Genomic DNA, 15,744 nt, shown 5'->3' with positions numbered 1-15,744 from the left:
CTTTCCACGGCACGGCGCGGCACAGAGCTGCTCTGGTAGCTCCGAACGGCCGCACACGTCGCCTCGGACACGCCGGTTCGGCCCGCGCCCATCTCGCAGATGTTCCTCGTGCTTGTGCTGTCATATGGACCGCGACCCGAGCGGCAGCGAGCGGCAGTCGAGCAAAGTCGGGACAAGTCGGGACGGAAGGTGACAGCCGATTATGCACCGTGCGAATTACGCAAATATCTAGAAGCGCGACGCGTGTCAGGCAGGTGAGAACGCTTCTCTCGGTCCAGCAGGACACTGCCACACCCCGCGCAGTCCACCCGCCGCCCGGCCGCGCGCAATCCCTGCGACGGACAACAATAACAAGGTGCGTCTCCCGCGAGTGTCGGAGGCCGCACGAACCAAACGAATGACAGGCGGTGCAACGAGCAGCTGTGTTGTGCGTCTGACCCACGTGGCGGCGCGCCGCACTGCGCGTCGCCTTCGAGGTGGAAGGACGTGCTTTGCGTCAAATGTGCCACCGAAAATGGCGATTGCGTGTATTGGGAGGAGAGGCGAAGCCTTCTTGTGCCGTGCGGCTACAGTATAAGGACGCCAACGGCCATACCATGTTGAATACACCGGTTCTCGTCCGATCACCGAAGTTAAGCAACATCGGGCCCGGTTAGTACTTGGATGGGTGACCGCCTGGGAACACCGGGTGCTGTTGGCTCCCTCTCTTCTTTTAAATTTTATGTCACTACACCTGCCAGCCCTCTTTTCATACAAACTCTCAGGTGCGACGAAGATGCTTCCACAAGCATTTTAAACTACTGTATTAAACGTAAGATGCGAAATTACAGTAATGAACTCAGTTTGTACAAGAATGCGCGGAGGAAGAGTGCTAGGAACTCGTTGAAAATAACGAAACACTGCGAATCGACAGATGTGCTCTTGAAATGCGTCAGAGCCTACTGTTTTGTAGGAGCGCTAAATTCCAAAAACGAACTACATTAAAAAAAACCTGTTCCCGTCCGACCACCGAAGATAAGCAACAACGTTTATATTCGGATCGGCGACCGCCTGGGAACTCTGGCTGTCTTCATTTCTTGCTTTCTTGTCGCTACCCCTGCCAGCCGTTTTTTCATGCTACCTTTCTCATGTGACAAAGATGCTTCCATACTGATTTTAAACTATCGTAAGATACGATATTAAGGAACTCAGTTTGAAAAGAGTGCGCCAAGGAAGACTTGCAAAGAGTCTCTGGAAATAACAAAACAGTATGAAGTGACAGAAATGTTGTGAAATACGTCAGGGCATATTGTTTTGTAGCAGTGCACAACGGCAAATTTGTAAACAAAAATTTACCTTTCGTCGCTACAAGAGATGGATACTTTGTCGAAAAGCCTGTGTCTTGTGTGCATGTTTTCGCACCTTTCCACGGCACGGCGCGGCACAGAGCTGCTCTGGTAGCTCCGAACGGCCGCACACGTCGCCTCGGACACGCCGGTTCGGCCCGCGCCCATCTCGCAGATGTTCCTCGTGCTTGTGCTGTCATATGGACCGCGACCCGAGCGGCAGCGAGCGGCAGTCGAGCAAAGTCGGGACAAGTCGGGACGGAAGGTGACAGCCGATTATGCACCGTGCGAATTACGCAAATATCTAGAAGCGCGACGCGTGTCAGGCAGGTGAGAACGCTTCTCTCGGTCCAGCAGGACACTGCCACACCCCGCGCAGTCCACCCGCCGCCCGGCCGCGCGCAATCCCTGCGATGGACAACAATAACAAGGTGCGTCTCCCGCGAGTGTCGGAGGCCGCACGAACCAAACGAATGACAGGCGGTGCAACGAGCAGCTGTGTTGTGCGTCTGACCCACGTGGCGGCGCGCCGCACTGCGCGTCGCCTTCGAGGTGGAAGGACGTGCTTTGCGTCAAATGTGCCACCGAAAATGGCGATTGCGTGTATTGGGAGGAGAGGCGAAGCCTTCTTGTGCCGTGCGGCTACAGTATAAGGACGCCAACGGCCATACCATGTTGAATACACCGGTTCTCGTCCGATCACCGAAGTTAAGCAACATCGGGCCCGGTTAGTACTTGGATGGGTGACCGCCTGGGAACACCGGGTGCTGTTGGCTCCCTCTCTTCTTTTAAATTTTATGTCACTACACCTGCCAGCCCTCTTTTCATACAAACTCTCAGGTGCGACGAAGATGCTTCCACAAGCATTTTAAACTACTGTATTAAACGTAAGATGCGAAATTACAGTAATGAACTCAGTTTGTACAAGAATGCGCGGAGGAAGAGTGCTAGGAACTCGTTGAAAATAACGAAACACTGCGAATCGACAGATGTGCTCTTGAAATGCGTCAGAGCCTACTGTTTTGTAGGAGCGCTAAATTCCAAAAACGAACTACATTAAAAAAAACCTGTTCCCGTCCGACCACCGAAGATAAGCAACAACGTTTATATTCGGATCGGCGACCGCCTGGGAACTCTGGCTGTCTTCATTTCTTGCTTTCTTGTCGCTACCCCTGCCAGCCGTTTTTTCATGCTACCTTTCTCATGTGACAAAGATGCTTCCATACTGATTTTAAACTATCGTAAGATACGATATTAAGGAACTCAGTTTGAAAAGAGTGCGCCAAGGAAGACTTGCAAAGAGTCTCTGGAAATAACAAAACAGTATGAAGTGACAGAAATGTTGTGAAATACGTCAGGGCATATTGTTTTGTAGCAGTGCACAACGGCAAATTTGTAAACAAAAATTTACCTTTCGTCGCTACAAGAGATGGATACTTTGTCGAAAAGCCTGTGTCTTGTGTGCATGTTTTCGCACCTTTCCACGGCACGGCGCGGCACAGAGCTGCTCTGGTAGCTCCGAACGGCCGCACACGTCGCCTCGGACACGCCGGTTCGGCCCGCGCCCATCTCGCAGATGTTCCTCGTGCTTGTGCTGTCATATGGACCGCGACCCGAGCGGCAGCGAGCGGCAGTCGAGCAAAGTCGGGACAAGTCGGGACGGAAGGTGACAGCCGATTATGCACCGTGCGAATTACGCAAATATCTAGAAGCGCGACGCGTGTCAGGCAGGTGAGAACGCTTCTCTCGGTCCAGCAGGACACTGCCACACCCCGCGCAGTCCACCCGCCGCCCGGCCGCGCGCAATCCCTGCGACGGACAACAATAACAAGGTGCGTCTCCCGCGAGTGTCGGAGGCCGCACGAACCAAACGAATGACAGGCGGTGCAACGAGCAGCTGTGTTGTGCGTCTGACCCACGTGGCGGCGCGCCGCACTGCGCGTCGCCTTCGAGGTGGAAGGACGTGCTTTGCGTCAAATGTGCCACCGAAAATGGCGATTGCGTGTATTGGGAGGAGAGGCGAAGCCTTCTTGTGCCGTGCGGCTACAGTATAAGGACGCCAACGGCCATACCATGTTGAATACACCGGTTCTCGTCCGATCACCGAAGTTAAGCAACATCGGGCCCGGTTAGTACTTGGATGGGTGACCGCCTGGGAACACCGGGTGCTGTTGGCTCCCTCTCTTCTTTTAAATTTTATGTCACTACACCTGCCAGCCCTCTTTTCATACAAACTCTCAGGTGCGACGAAGATGCTTCCACAAGCATTTTAAACTACTGTATTAAACGTAAGATGCGAAATTACAGTAATGAACTCAGTTTGTACAAGAATGCGCGGAGGAAGAGTGCTAGGAACTCGTTGAAAATAACGAAACACTGCGAATCGACAGATGTGCTCTTGAAATGCGTCAGAGCCTACTGTTTTGTAGGAGCGCTAAATTCCAAAAACGAACTACATTAAAAAAAACCTGTTCCCGTCCGACCACCGAAGATAAGCAACAACGTTTATATTCGGATCGGCGACCGCCTGGGAACTCTGGCTGTCTTCATTTCTTGCTTTCTTGTCGCTACCCCTGCCAGCCGTTTTTTCATGCTACCTTTCTCATGTGACAAAGATGCTTCCATACTGATTTTAAACTATCGTAAGATACGATATTAAGGAACTCAGTTTGAAAAGAGTGCGCCAAGGAAGACTTGCAAAGAGTCTCTGGAAATAACAAAACAGTATGAAGTGACAGAAATGTTGTGAAATACGTCAGGGCATATTGTTTTGTAGCAGTGCACAACGGCAAATTTGTAAACAAAAATTTACCTTTCGTCGCTACAAGAGATGGATACTTTGTCGAAAAGCCTGTGTCTTGTGTGCATGTTTTCGCACCTTTCCACGGCACGGCGCGGCACAGAGCTGCTCTGGTAGCTCCGAACGGCCGCACACGTCGCCTCGGACACGCCGGTTCGGCCCGCGCCCATCTCGCAGATGTTCCTCCTGCTTGTGCTGTCATATGGACCGCGACCCGAGCGGCAGCGAGCGGCAGTCGAGCAAAGTCGGGACAAGTCGGGACGGAAGGTGACAGCCGATTATGCACCGTGCGAATTACGCAAATATCTAGAAGCGCGACGCGTGTCAGGCAGGTGAGAACGCTTCTCTCGGTCCAGCAGGACACTGCCACACCCCGCGCAGTCCACCCGCCGCCCGGCCGCGCGCAATCCCTGCGACGGACAACAATAACAAGGTGCGTCTCCCGCGAGTGTCGGAGGCCGCACGAACCAAACGAATGACAGGCGGTGCAACGAGCAGCTGTGTTGTGCGTCTGACCCACGTGGCGGCGCGCCGCACTGCGCGTCGCCTTCGAGGTGGAAGGACGTGCTTTGCGTCAAATGTGCCACCGAAAATGGCGATTGCGTGTATTGGGAGGAGAGGCGAAGCCTTCTTGTGCCGTGCGGCTACAGTATAAGGACGCCAACGGCCATACCATGTTGAATACACCGGTTCTCGTCCGATCACCGAAGTTAAGCAACATCGGGCCCGGTTAGTACTTGGATGGGTGACCGCCTGGGAACACCGGGTGCTGTTGGCTCCCTCTCTTCTTTTAAATTTTATGTCACTACACCTGCCAGCCCTCTTTTCATACAAACTCTCAGGTGCGACGAAGATGCTTCCACAAGCATTTTAAACTACTGTATTAAACGTAAGATGCGAAATTACAGTAATGAACTCAGTTTGTACAAGAATGCGCGGAGGAAGAGTGCTAGGAACTCGTTGAAAATAACGAAACACTGCGAATCGACAGATGTGCTCTTGAAATGCGTCAGAGCCTACTGTTTTGTAGGAGCGCTAAATTCCAAAAACTAACTACATTAAAAAAAACCTGTTCCCGTCCGACCACCGAAGATAAGCAACAACGTTTATATTCGGATCGGCGACCGCCTGGGAACTCTGGCTGTCTTCATTTCTTGCTTTCTTGTCGCTACCCCTGCCAGCCGTTTTTTCATGCTACCTTTCTCATGTGACAAAGATGCTTCCATACTGATTTTAAACTATCGTAAGATACGATATTAAGGAACTCAGTTTGAAAAGAGTGCGCCAAGGAAGACTTGCAAAGAGTCTCTGGAAATAACAAAACAGTATGAAGTGACAGAAATGTTGTGAAATACGTCAGGGCATATTGTTTTGTAGCAGTGCACAACGGCAAATTTGTAAACAAAAATTTACCTTTCGTCGCTACAAGAGATGGATACTTTGTCGAAAAGCCTGTGTCTTGTGTGCATGTTTTCGCACCTTTCCACGGCACGGCGCGGCACAGAGCTGCTCTGGTAGCTCCGAACGGCCGCACACGTCGCCTCGGACACGCCGGTTCGGCCCGCGCCCATCTCGCAGATGTTCCTCGTGCTTGTGCTGTCATATGGACCGCGACCCGAGCGGCAGCGAGCGGCAGTCGAGCAAAGTCGGGACAAGTCGGGACGGAAGGTGACAGCCGATTATGCACCGTGCGAATTACGCAAATATCTAGAAGCGCGACGCGTGTCAGGCAGGTGAGAACGCTTCTCTCGGTCCAGCAGGACACTGCCACACCCCGCGCAGTCCACCCGCCGCCCGGCCGCGCGCAATCCCTGCGACGGACAACAATAACAAGGTGCGTCTCCCGCGAGTGTCGGAGGCCGCACGAACCAAACGAATGACAGGCGGTGCAACGAGCAGCTGTGTTGTGCGTCTGACCCACGTGGCGGCGCGCCGCACTGCGCGTCGCCTTCGAGGTGGAAGGACGTGCTTTGCGTCAAATGTGCCACCGAAAATGGCGATTGCGTGTATTGGGAGGAGAGGCGAAGCCTTCTTGTGCCGTGCGGCTACAGTATAAGGACGCCAACGGCCATACCATGTTGAATACACCGGTTCTCGTCCGATCACCGAAGTTAAGCAACATCGGGCCCGGTTAGTACTTGGATGGGTGACCGCCTGGGAACACCGGGTGCTGTTGGCTCCCTCTCTTCTTTTAAATTTTATGTCACTACACCTGCCAGCCCTCTTTTCATACAAACTCTCAGGTGCGACGAAGATGCTTCCACAAGCATTTTAAACTACTGTATTAAACGTAAGATGCGAAATTACAGTAATGAACTCAGTTTGTACAAGAATGCGCGGAGGAAGAGTGCTAGGAACTCGTTGAAAATAACGAAACACTGCGAATCGACAGATGTGCTCTTGAAATGCGTCAGAGCCTACTGTTTTGTAGGAGCGCTAAATTCCAAAAACGAACTACATTAAAAAAAACCTGTTCCCGTCCGACCACCGAAGATAAGCAACAACGTTTATATTCGGATCGGCGACCGCCTGGGAACTCTGGCTGTCTTCATTTCTTGCTTTCTTGTCGCTACCCCTGCCAGCCGTTTTTTCATGCTACCTTTCTCATGTGACAAAGATGCTTCCATACTGATTTTAAACTATCGTAAGATACGATATTAAGGAACTCAGTTTGAAAAGAGTGCGCCAAGGAAGACTTGCAAAGAGTCTCTGGAAATAACAAAACAGTATGAAGTGACAGAAATGTTGTGAAATACGTCAGGGCATATTGTTTTGTAGCAGTGCACAACGGCAAATTTGTAAACAAAAATTTACCTTTCGTCGCTACAAGAGATGGATACTTTGTCGAAAAGCCTGTGTCTTGTGTGCATGTTTTCGCACCTTTCCACGGCACGGCGCGGCACAGAGCTGCTCTGGTAGCTCCGAACGGCCGCACACGTCGCCTCGGACACGCCGGTTCGGCCCGCGCCCATCTCGCAGATGTTCCTCGTGCTTGTGCTGTCATATGGACCGCGACCCGAGCGGCAGCGAGCGGCAGTCGAGCAAAGTCGGGACAAGTCGGGACGGAAGGTGACAGCCGATTATGCACCGTGCGAATTACGCAAATATCTAGAAGCGCGACGCGTGTCAGGCAGGTGAGAACGCTTCTCTCGGTCCAGCAGGACACTGCCACACCCCGCGCAGTCCACCCGCCGCCCGGCCGCGCGCAATCCCTGCGACGGACAACAATAACAAGGTGCGTCTCCCGCGAGTGTCGGAGGCCGCACGAACCAAACGAATGACAGGCGGTGCAACGAGCAGCTGTGTTGTGCGTCTGACCCACGTGGCGGCGCGCCGCACTGCGCGTCGCCTTCGAGGTGGAAGGACGTGCTTTGCGTCAAATGTGCCACCGAAAATGGCGATTGCGTGTATTGGGAGGAGAGGCGAAGCCTTCTTGTGCCGTGCGGCTACAGTATAAGGACGCCAACGGCCATACCATGTTGAATACACCGGTTCTCGTCCGATCACCGAAGTTAAGCAACATCGGGCCCGGTTAGTACTTGGATGGGTGACCGCCTGGGAACACCGGGTGCTGTTGGCTCCCTCTCTTCTTTTAAATTTTATGTCACTACACCTGCCAGCCCTCTTTTCATACAAACTCTCAGGTGCGACGAAGATGCTTCCACAAGCATTTTAAACTACTGTATTAAACGTAAGATGCGAAATTACAGTAATGAACTCAGTTTGTACAAGAATGCGCGGAGGAAGAGTGCTAGGAACTCGTTGAAAATAACGAAACACTGCGAATCGACAGATGTGCTCTTGAAATGCGTCAGAGCCTACTGTTTTGTAGGAGCGCTAAATTCCAAAAACGAACTACATTAAAAAAAACCTGTTCCCGTCCGACCACCGAAGATAAGCAACAACGTTTATATTCGGATCGGCGACCGCCTGGGAACTCTGGCTGTCTTCATTTCTTGCTTTCTTGTCGCTACCCCTGCCAGCCGTTTTTTCATGCTACCTTTCTCATGTGACAAAGATGCTTCCATACTGATTTTAAACTATCGTAAGATACGATATTAAGGAACTCAGTTTGAAAAGAGTGCGCCAAGGAAGACTTGCAAAGAGTCTCTGGAAATAACAAAACAGTATGAAGTGACAGAAATGTTGTGAAATACGTCAGGGCATATTGTTTTGTAGCAGTGCACAACGGCAAATTTGTAAACAAAAATTTACCTTTCGTCGCTACAAGAGATGGATACTTTGTCGAAAAGCCTGTGTCTTGTGTGCATGTTTTCGCACCTTTCCACGGCACGGCGCGGCACAGAGCTGCTCTGGTAGCTCCGAACGGCCGCACACGTCGCCTCGGACACGCCGGTTCGGCCCGCGCCCATCTCGCAGATGTTCCTCGTGCTTGTGCTGTCATATGGACCGCGACCCGAGCGGCAGCGAGCGGCAGTCGAGCAAAGTCGGGACAAGTCGGGACGGAAGGTGACAGCCGATTATGCACCGTGCGAATTACGCAAATATCTAGAAGCGCGACGCGTGTCAGGCAGGTGAGAACGCTTCTCTCGGTCCAGCAGGACACTGCCACACCCCGCGCAGTCCACCCGCCGCCCGGCCGCGCGCAATCCCTGCGACGGACAACAATAACAAGGTGCGTCTCCCGCGAGTGTCGGAGGCCGCACGAACCAAACGAATGACAGGCGGTGCAACGAGCAGCTGTGTTGTGCGTCTGACCCACGTGGCGGCGCGCCGCACTGCGCGTCGCCTTCGAGGTGGAAGGACGTGCTTTGCGTCAAATGTGCCACCGAAAATGGCGATTGCGTGTATTGGGAGGAGAGGCGAAGCCTTCTTGTGCCGTGCGGCTACAGTATAAGGACGCCAACGGCCATACCATGTTGAATACACCGGTTCTCGTCCGATCACCGAAGTTAAGCAACATCGGGCCCGGTTAGTACTTGGATGGGTGACCGCCTGGGAACACCGGGTGCTGTTGGCTCCCTCTCTTCTTTTAAATTTTATGTCACTACACCTGCCAGCCCTCTTTTCATACAAACTCTCAGGTGCGACGAAGATGCTTCCACAAGCATTTTAAACTACTGTATTAAACGTAAGATGCGAAATTACAGTAATGAACTCAGTTTGTACAAGAATGCGCGGAGGAAGAGTGCTAGGAACTCGTTGAAAATAACGAAACACTGCGAATCGACAGATGTGCTCTTGAAATGCGTCAGAGCCTACTGTTTTGTAGGAGCGCTAAATTCCAAAAACGAACTACATTAAAAAAAACCTGTTCCCGTCCGACCACCGAAGATAAGCAACAACGTTTATATTCGGATCGGCGACCGCCTGGGAACTCTGGCTGTCTTCATTTCTTGCTTTCTTGTCGCTACCCCTGCCAGCCGTTTTTTCATGCTACCTTTCTCATGTGACAAAGATGCTTCCATACTGATTTTAAACTATCGTAAGATACGATATTAAGGAACTCAGTTTGAAAAGAGTGCGCCAAGGAAGACTTGCAAAGAGTCTCTGGAAATAACAAAACAGTATGAAGTGACAGAAATGTTGTGAAATACGTCAGGGCATATTGTTTTGTAGCAGTGCACAACGGCAAATTTGTAAACAAAAATTTACCTTTCGTCGCTACAAGAGATGGATACTTTGTCGAAAAGCCTGTGTCTTGTGTGCATGTTTTCGCACCTTTCCACGGCACGGCGCGGCACAGAGCTGCTCTGGTAGCTCCGAACGGCCGCACACGTCGCCTCGGACACGCCGGTTCGGCCCGCGCCCATCTCGCAGATGTTCCTCGTGCTTGTGCTGTCATATGGACCGCGACCCGAGCGGCAGCGAGCGGCAGTCGAGCAAAGTCGGGACAAGTCGGGACGGAAGGTGACAGCCGATTATGCACCGTGCGAATTACGCAAATATCTAGAAGCGCGACGCGTGTCAGGCAGGTGAGAACGCTTCTCTCGGTCCAGCAGGACACTGCCACACCCCGCGCAGTCCACCCGCCGCCCGGCCGCGCGCAATCCCTGCGACGGACAACAATAACAAGGTGCGTCTCCCGCGAGTGTCGGAGGCCGCACGAACCAAACGAATGACAGGCGGTGCAACGAGCAGCTGTGTTGTGCGTCTGACCCACGTGGCGGCGCGCCGCACTGCGCGTCGCCTTCGAGGTGGAAGGACGTGCTTTGCGTCAAATGTGCCACCGAAAATGGCGATTGCGTGTATTGGGAGGAGAGGCGAAGCCTTCTTGTGCCGTGCGGCTACAGTATAAGGACGCCAACGGCCATACCATGTTGAATACACCGGTTCTCGTCCGATCACCGAAGTTAAGCAACATCGGGCCCGGTTAGTACTTGGATGGGTGACCGCCTGGGAACACCGGGTGCTGTTGGCTCCCTCTCTTCTTTTAAATTTTATGTCACTACACCTGCCAGCCCTCTTTTCATACAAACTCTCAGGTGCGACGAAGATGCTTCCACAAGCATTTTAAACTACTGTATTAAACGTAAGATGCGAAATTACAGTAATGAACTCAGTTTGTACAAGAATGCGCGGAGGAAGAGTGCTAGGAACTCGTTGAAAATAACGAAACACTGCGAATCGACAGATGTGCTCTTGAAATGCGTCAGAGCCTACTGTTTTGTAGGAGCGCTAAATTCCAAAAACGAACTACATTAAAAAAAACCTGTTCCCGTCCGACCACCGAAGATAAGCAACAACGTTTATATTCGGATCGGCGACCGCCTGGGAACTCTGGCTGTCTTCATTTCTTGCTTTCTTGTCGCTACCCCTGCCAGCCGTTTTTTCATGCTACCTTTCTCATGTGACAAAGATGCTTCCATACTGATTTTAAACTATCGTAAGATACGATATTAAGGAACTCAGTTTGAAAAGAGTGCGCCAAGGAAGACTTGCAAAGAGTCTCTGGAAATAACAAAACAGTATGAAGTGACAGAAATGTTGTGAAATACGTCAGGGCATATTGTTTTGTAGCAGTGCACAACGGCAAATTTGTAAACAAAAATTTACCTTTCGTCGCTACAAGAGATGGATACTTTGTCGAAAAGCCTGTGTCTTGTGTGCATGTTTTCGCACCTTTCCACGGCACGGCGCGGCACAGAGCTGCTCTGGTAGCTCCGAACGGCCGCACACGTCGCCTCGGACACGTCGGTTCGGCCCGCGCCCATCTCGCAGATGTTCCTCGTGCTTGTGCTGTCATATGGACCGCGACCCGAGCGGCAGCGAGCGGCAGTCGAGCAAAGTCGGGACAAGTCGGGACGGAAGGTGACAGCCGATTATGCACCGTGCGAATTACGCAAATATCTAGAAGCGCGACGCGTGTCAGGCAGGTGAGAACGCTTCTCTCGGTCCAGCAGGACACTGCCACACCCCGCGCAGTCCACCCGCCGCCCGGCCGCGCGCAATCCCTGCGACGGACAACAATAACAAGGTGCGTCTCCCGCGAGTGTCGGAGGCCGCACGAACCAAACGAATGACAGGCGGTGCAACGAGCAGCTGTGTTGTGCGTCTGACCCACGTGGCGGCGCGCCGCACTGCGCGTCGCCTTCGAGGTGGAAGGACGTGCTTTGCGTCAAATGTGCCACCGAAAATGGCGATTGCGTGTATTGGGAGGAGAGGCGAAGCCTTCTTGTGCCGTGCGGCTACAGTATAAGGACGCCAACGGCCATACCATGTTGAATACACCGGTTCTCGTCCGATCACCGAAGTTAAGCAACATCGGGCCCGGTTAGTACTTGGATGGGTGACCGCCTGGGAACACCGGGTGCTGTTGGCTCCCTCTCTTCTTTTAAATTTTATGTCACTACACCTGCCAGCCCTCTTTTCATACAAACTCTCAGGTGCGACGAAGATGCTTCCACAAGCATTTTAAACTACTGTATTAAACGTAAGATGCGAAATTACAGTAATGAACTCAGTTTGTACAAGAATGCGCGGAGGAAGAGTGCTAGGAACTCGTTGAAAATAACGAAACACTGCGAATCGACAGATGTGCTCTTGAAATGCGTCAGAGCCTACTGTTTTGTAGGAGCGCTAAATTCCAAAAACTAACTACATTAAAAAAAACCTGTTCCCGTCCGACCACCGAAGATAAGCAACAACGTTTATATTCGGATCGGCGACCGCCTGGGAACTCTGGCTGTCTTCATTTCTTGCTTTCTTGTCGCTACCCCTGCCAGCCGTTTTTTCATGCTACCTTTCTCATGTGACAAAGATGCTTCCATACTGATTTTAAACTATCGTAAGATACGATATTAAGGAACTCAGTTTGAAAAGAGTGCGCCAAGGAAGACTTGCAAAGAGTCTCTGGAAATAACAAAACAGTATGAAGTGACAGAAATGTTGTGAAATACGTCAGGGCATATTGTTTTGTAGCAGTGCACAACGGCAAATTTGTAAACAAAAATTTACCTTTCGTCGCTACAAGAGATGGATACTTTGTCGAAAAGCCTGTGTCTTGTGTGCATGTTTTCGCACCTTTCCACGGCACGGCGCGGCACAGAGCTGCTCTGGTAGCTCCGAACGGCCGCACACGTCGCCTCGGACACGCCGGTTCGGCCCGCGCCCATCTCGCAGATGTTCCTCGTGCTTGTGCTGTCATATGGACCGCGACCCGAGCGGCAGCGAGCGGCAGTCGAGCAAAGTCGGGACAAGTCGGGACGGAAGGTGACAGCCGATTATGCACCGTGCGAATTACGCAAATATCTAGAAGCGCGACGCGTGTCAGGCAGGTGAGAACGCTTCTCTCGGTCCAGCAGGACACTGCCACACCCCGCGCAGTCCACCCGCCGCCCGGCCGCGCGCAATCCCTGCGACGGACAACAATAACAAGGTGCGTCTCCCGCGAGTGTCGGAGGCCGCACGAACCAAACGAATGACAGGCGGTGCAACGAGCAGCTGTGTTGTGCGTCTGACCCACGTGGCGGCGCGCCGCACTGCGCGTCGCCTTCGAGGTGGAAGGACGTGCTTTGCGTCAAATGTGCCACCGAAAATGGCGATTGCGTGTATTGGGAGGAGAGGCGAAGCCTTCTTGTGCCGTGCGGCTACAGTATAAGGACGCCAACGGCCATACCATGTTGAATACACCGGTTCTCGTCCGATCACCGAAGTTAAGCAACATCGGGCCCGGTTAGTACTTGGATGGGTGACCGCCTGGGAACACCGGGTGCTGTTGGCTCCCTCTCTTCTTTTAAATTTTATGTCACTACACCTGCCAGCCCTCTTTTCATACAAACTCTCAGGTGCGACGAAGATGCTTCCACAAGCATTTTAAACTACTGTATTAAACGTAAGATGCGAAATTACAGTAATGAACTCAGTTTGTACAAGAATGCGCGGAGGAAGAGTGCTAGGAACTCGTTGAAAATAACGAAACACTGCGAATCGACAGATGTGCTCTTGAAATGCGTCAGAGCCTACTGTTTTGTAGGAGCGCTAAATTCCAAAAACGAACTACATTAAAAAAAACCTGTTCCCGTCCGACCACCGAAGATAAGCAACAACGTTTATATTCGGATCGGCGACCGCCTGGGAACTCTGGCTGTCTTCATTTCTTGCTTTCTTGTCGCTACCCCTGCCAGCCGTTTTTTCATGCTACCTTTCTCATGTGACAAAGATGCTTCCATACTGATTTTAAACTATCGTAAGATACGATATTAAGGAACTCAGTTTGAAAAGAGTGCGCCAAGGAAGACTTGCAAAGAGTCTCTGGAAATAACAAAACAGTATGAAGTGACAGAAATGTTGTGAAATACGTCAGGGCATATTGTTTTGTAGCAGTGCACAACGGCAAATTTGTAAACAAAAATTTACCTTTCGTCGCTACAAGAGATGGATACTTTGTCGAAAAGCCTGTGTCTTGTGTGCATGTTTTCGCACCTTTCCACGGCACGGCGCGGCACAGAGCTGCTCTGGTAGCTCCGAACGGCCGCACACGTCGCCTCGGACACGCCGGTTCGGCCCGCGCCCATCTCGCAGATGTTCCTCGTGCTTGTGCTGTCATATGGACCGCGACCCGAGCGGCAGCGAGCGGCAGTCGAGCAAAGTCGGGACAAGTCGGGACGGAAGGTGACAGCCGATTATGCACCGTGCGAATTACGCAAATATCTAGAAGCGCGACGCGTGTCAGGCAGGTGAGAACGCTTCTCTCGGTCCAGCAGGACACTGCCACACCCCGCGCAGTCCACCCGCCGCCCGGCCGCGCGCAATCCCTGCGACGGACAACAATAACAAGGTGCGTCTCCCGCGAGTGTCGGAGGCCGCACGAACCAAACGAATGACAGGCGGTGCAACGAGCAGCTGTGTTGTGCGTCTGACCCACGTGGCGGCGCGCCGCACTGCGCGTCGCCTTCGAGGTGGAAGGACGTGCTTTGCGTCAAATGTGCCACCGAAAATGGCGATTGCGTGTATTGGGAGGAGAGGCGAAGCCTTCTTGTGCCGTGCGGCTACAGTATAAGGACGCCAACGGCCATACCATGTTGAATACACCGGTTCTCGTCCGATCACCGAAGTTAAGCAACATCGGGCCCGGTTAGTACTTGGATGGGTGACCGCCTGGGAACACCGGGTGCTGTTGGCTCCCTCTCTTCTTTTAAATTTTATGTCACTACACCTGCCAGCCCTCTTTTCATACAAACTCTCAGGTGCGACGAAGATGCTTCCACAAGCATTTTAAACTACTGTATTAAACGTAAGATGCGAAATTACAGTAATGAACTCAGTTTGTACAAGAATGCGCGGAGGAAGAGTGCTAGGAACTCGTTGAAAATAACGAAACACTGCGAATCGACAGATGTGCTCTTGAAATGCGTCAGAGCCTACTGTTTTGTAGGAGCGCTAAATTCCAAAAACGAACTACATTAAAAAAAACCTGTTCCCGTCCGACCACCGAAGATAAGCAACAACGTTTATATTCGGATCGGCGACCGCCTGGGAACTCTGGCTGTCTTCATTTCTTGCTTTCTTGTCGCTACCCCTGCCAGCCGTTTTTTCATGCTACCTTTCTCATGTGACAAAGATGCTTCCATACTGATTTTAAACTATCGTAAGATACGATATTAAGGAACTCAGTTTGAAAAGAGTGCGCCAAGGAAGACTTGCAAAGAGTCTCTGGAAATAACAAAACAGTATGAAGTGACAGAAATGTTGTGAAATACGTCAGGGCATATTGTTTTGTAGCAGTGCACAACGGCAAATTTGTAAACAAAAATTTACCTTTCGTCGCTACAAGAGATGGATACTTTGTCGAAAAGCCTGTGTCTTGTGTGCATGTTTTCGCACCTTTCCACGGCACGGCGCGGCACAGAGCTGCTCTGGTAGCTCCGAACGGCCGCACACGTCGCCTCGGACACGCCGGTTCGGCCCGCGCCCATCTCGCAGATGTTCCTCGTGCTTGTGCTGTCATATGGACCGCGACCCGAGCGGCAGCGAGCGGCAGTCGAGCAAAGTCGGGACAAGTCGGGACGGAAGGTGACAGCCGATTATGCACCGTGCGAATTACGCAAATATCTAGAAGCGCGACGCGTGTCAGGCAGGTGAGAACGCTTCTCTCGGTCCAGCAGGACACTGCCACACCCCGCGCAGTCCACCCGCCGCCCGGCCGCGCGCAATCCC

At 52.1% G+C, this 15,744-nt stretch overlaps 11 non-coding genes across 11 annotated transcripts; all 11 read left to right on the top strand.

Moving 5' to 3' along the window:
* The first annotated feature begins 581 nt into the window (after positions 1-581).
* LOC126322025 (5S ribosomal RNA) lies at positions 582-700 on the top strand. Its single transcript, XR_007558736.1, has one exon. It is a non-coding gene; the product is annotated as a 5S ribosomal RNA (ribosomal RNA).
* Positions 701-1,982: 1,282 nt separating this feature from the next.
* On the top strand, positions 1,983-2,101 carry LOC126322024 (5S ribosomal RNA). The gene has a single exon (XR_007558735.1). It is a non-coding gene; the product is annotated as a 5S ribosomal RNA (ribosomal RNA).
* Positions 2,102-3,383: 1,282 nt separating this feature from the next.
* LOC126322023 (5S ribosomal RNA) lies at positions 3,384-3,502 on the top strand. The gene has a single exon (XR_007558734.1). It is a non-coding gene; the product is annotated as a 5S ribosomal RNA (ribosomal RNA).
* A 1,282-nt stretch (positions 3,503-4,784) lies between these two features.
* LOC126322022 (5S ribosomal RNA) lies at positions 4,785-4,903 on the top strand. The gene has a single exon (XR_007558733.1). It is a non-coding gene; the product is annotated as a 5S ribosomal RNA (ribosomal RNA).
* Positions 4,904-6,185: 1,282 nt separating this feature from the next.
* Positions 6,186-6,304, top strand: LOC126322021 (5S ribosomal RNA). Its single transcript, XR_007558732.1, has one exon. It is a non-coding gene; the product is annotated as a 5S ribosomal RNA (ribosomal RNA).
* A 1,282-nt stretch (positions 6,305-7,586) lies between these two features.
* Positions 7,587-7,705, top strand: LOC126322020 (5S ribosomal RNA). Its single transcript, XR_007558730.1, has one exon. It is a non-coding gene; the product is annotated as a 5S ribosomal RNA (ribosomal RNA).
* A 1,282-nt stretch (positions 7,706-8,987) lies between these two features.
* On the top strand, positions 8,988-9,106 carry LOC126322019 (5S ribosomal RNA). The gene has a single exon (XR_007558729.1). It is a non-coding gene; the product is annotated as a 5S ribosomal RNA (ribosomal RNA).
* Positions 9,107-10,388: 1,282 nt separating this feature from the next.
* On the top strand, positions 10,389-10,507 carry LOC126322017 (5S ribosomal RNA). Its single transcript, XR_007558727.1, has one exon. It is a non-coding gene; the product is annotated as a 5S ribosomal RNA (ribosomal RNA).
* Positions 10,508-11,789: 1,282 nt separating this feature from the next.
* Positions 11,790-11,908, top strand: LOC126322016 (5S ribosomal RNA). Its single transcript, XR_007558726.1, has one exon. It is a non-coding gene; the product is annotated as a 5S ribosomal RNA (ribosomal RNA).
* A 1,282-nt stretch (positions 11,909-13,190) lies between these two features.
* LOC126322015 (5S ribosomal RNA) lies at positions 13,191-13,309 on the top strand. The gene has a single exon (XR_007558725.1). It is a non-coding gene; the product is annotated as a 5S ribosomal RNA (ribosomal RNA).
* Positions 13,310-14,591: 1,282 nt separating this feature from the next.
* On the top strand, positions 14,592-14,710 carry LOC126322014 (5S ribosomal RNA). The gene has a single exon (XR_007558724.1). It is a non-coding gene; the product is annotated as a 5S ribosomal RNA (ribosomal RNA).
* Positions 14,711-15,744: the final 1,034 nt, after the last annotated feature.

This window comes from Schistocerca gregaria, unplaced genomic scaffold, assembly GCF_023897955.1.
Source record: "Schistocerca gregaria isolate iqSchGreg1 unplaced genomic scaffold, iqSchGreg1.2 ptg000791l, whole genome shotgun sequence".
NCBI classification, from domain to species: domain Eukaryota; kingdom Metazoa; phylum Arthropoda; class Insecta; order Orthoptera; family Acrididae; genus Schistocerca; species Schistocerca gregaria.
This window is presented reverse-complemented; position numbering and strand designations above follow the sequence as displayed.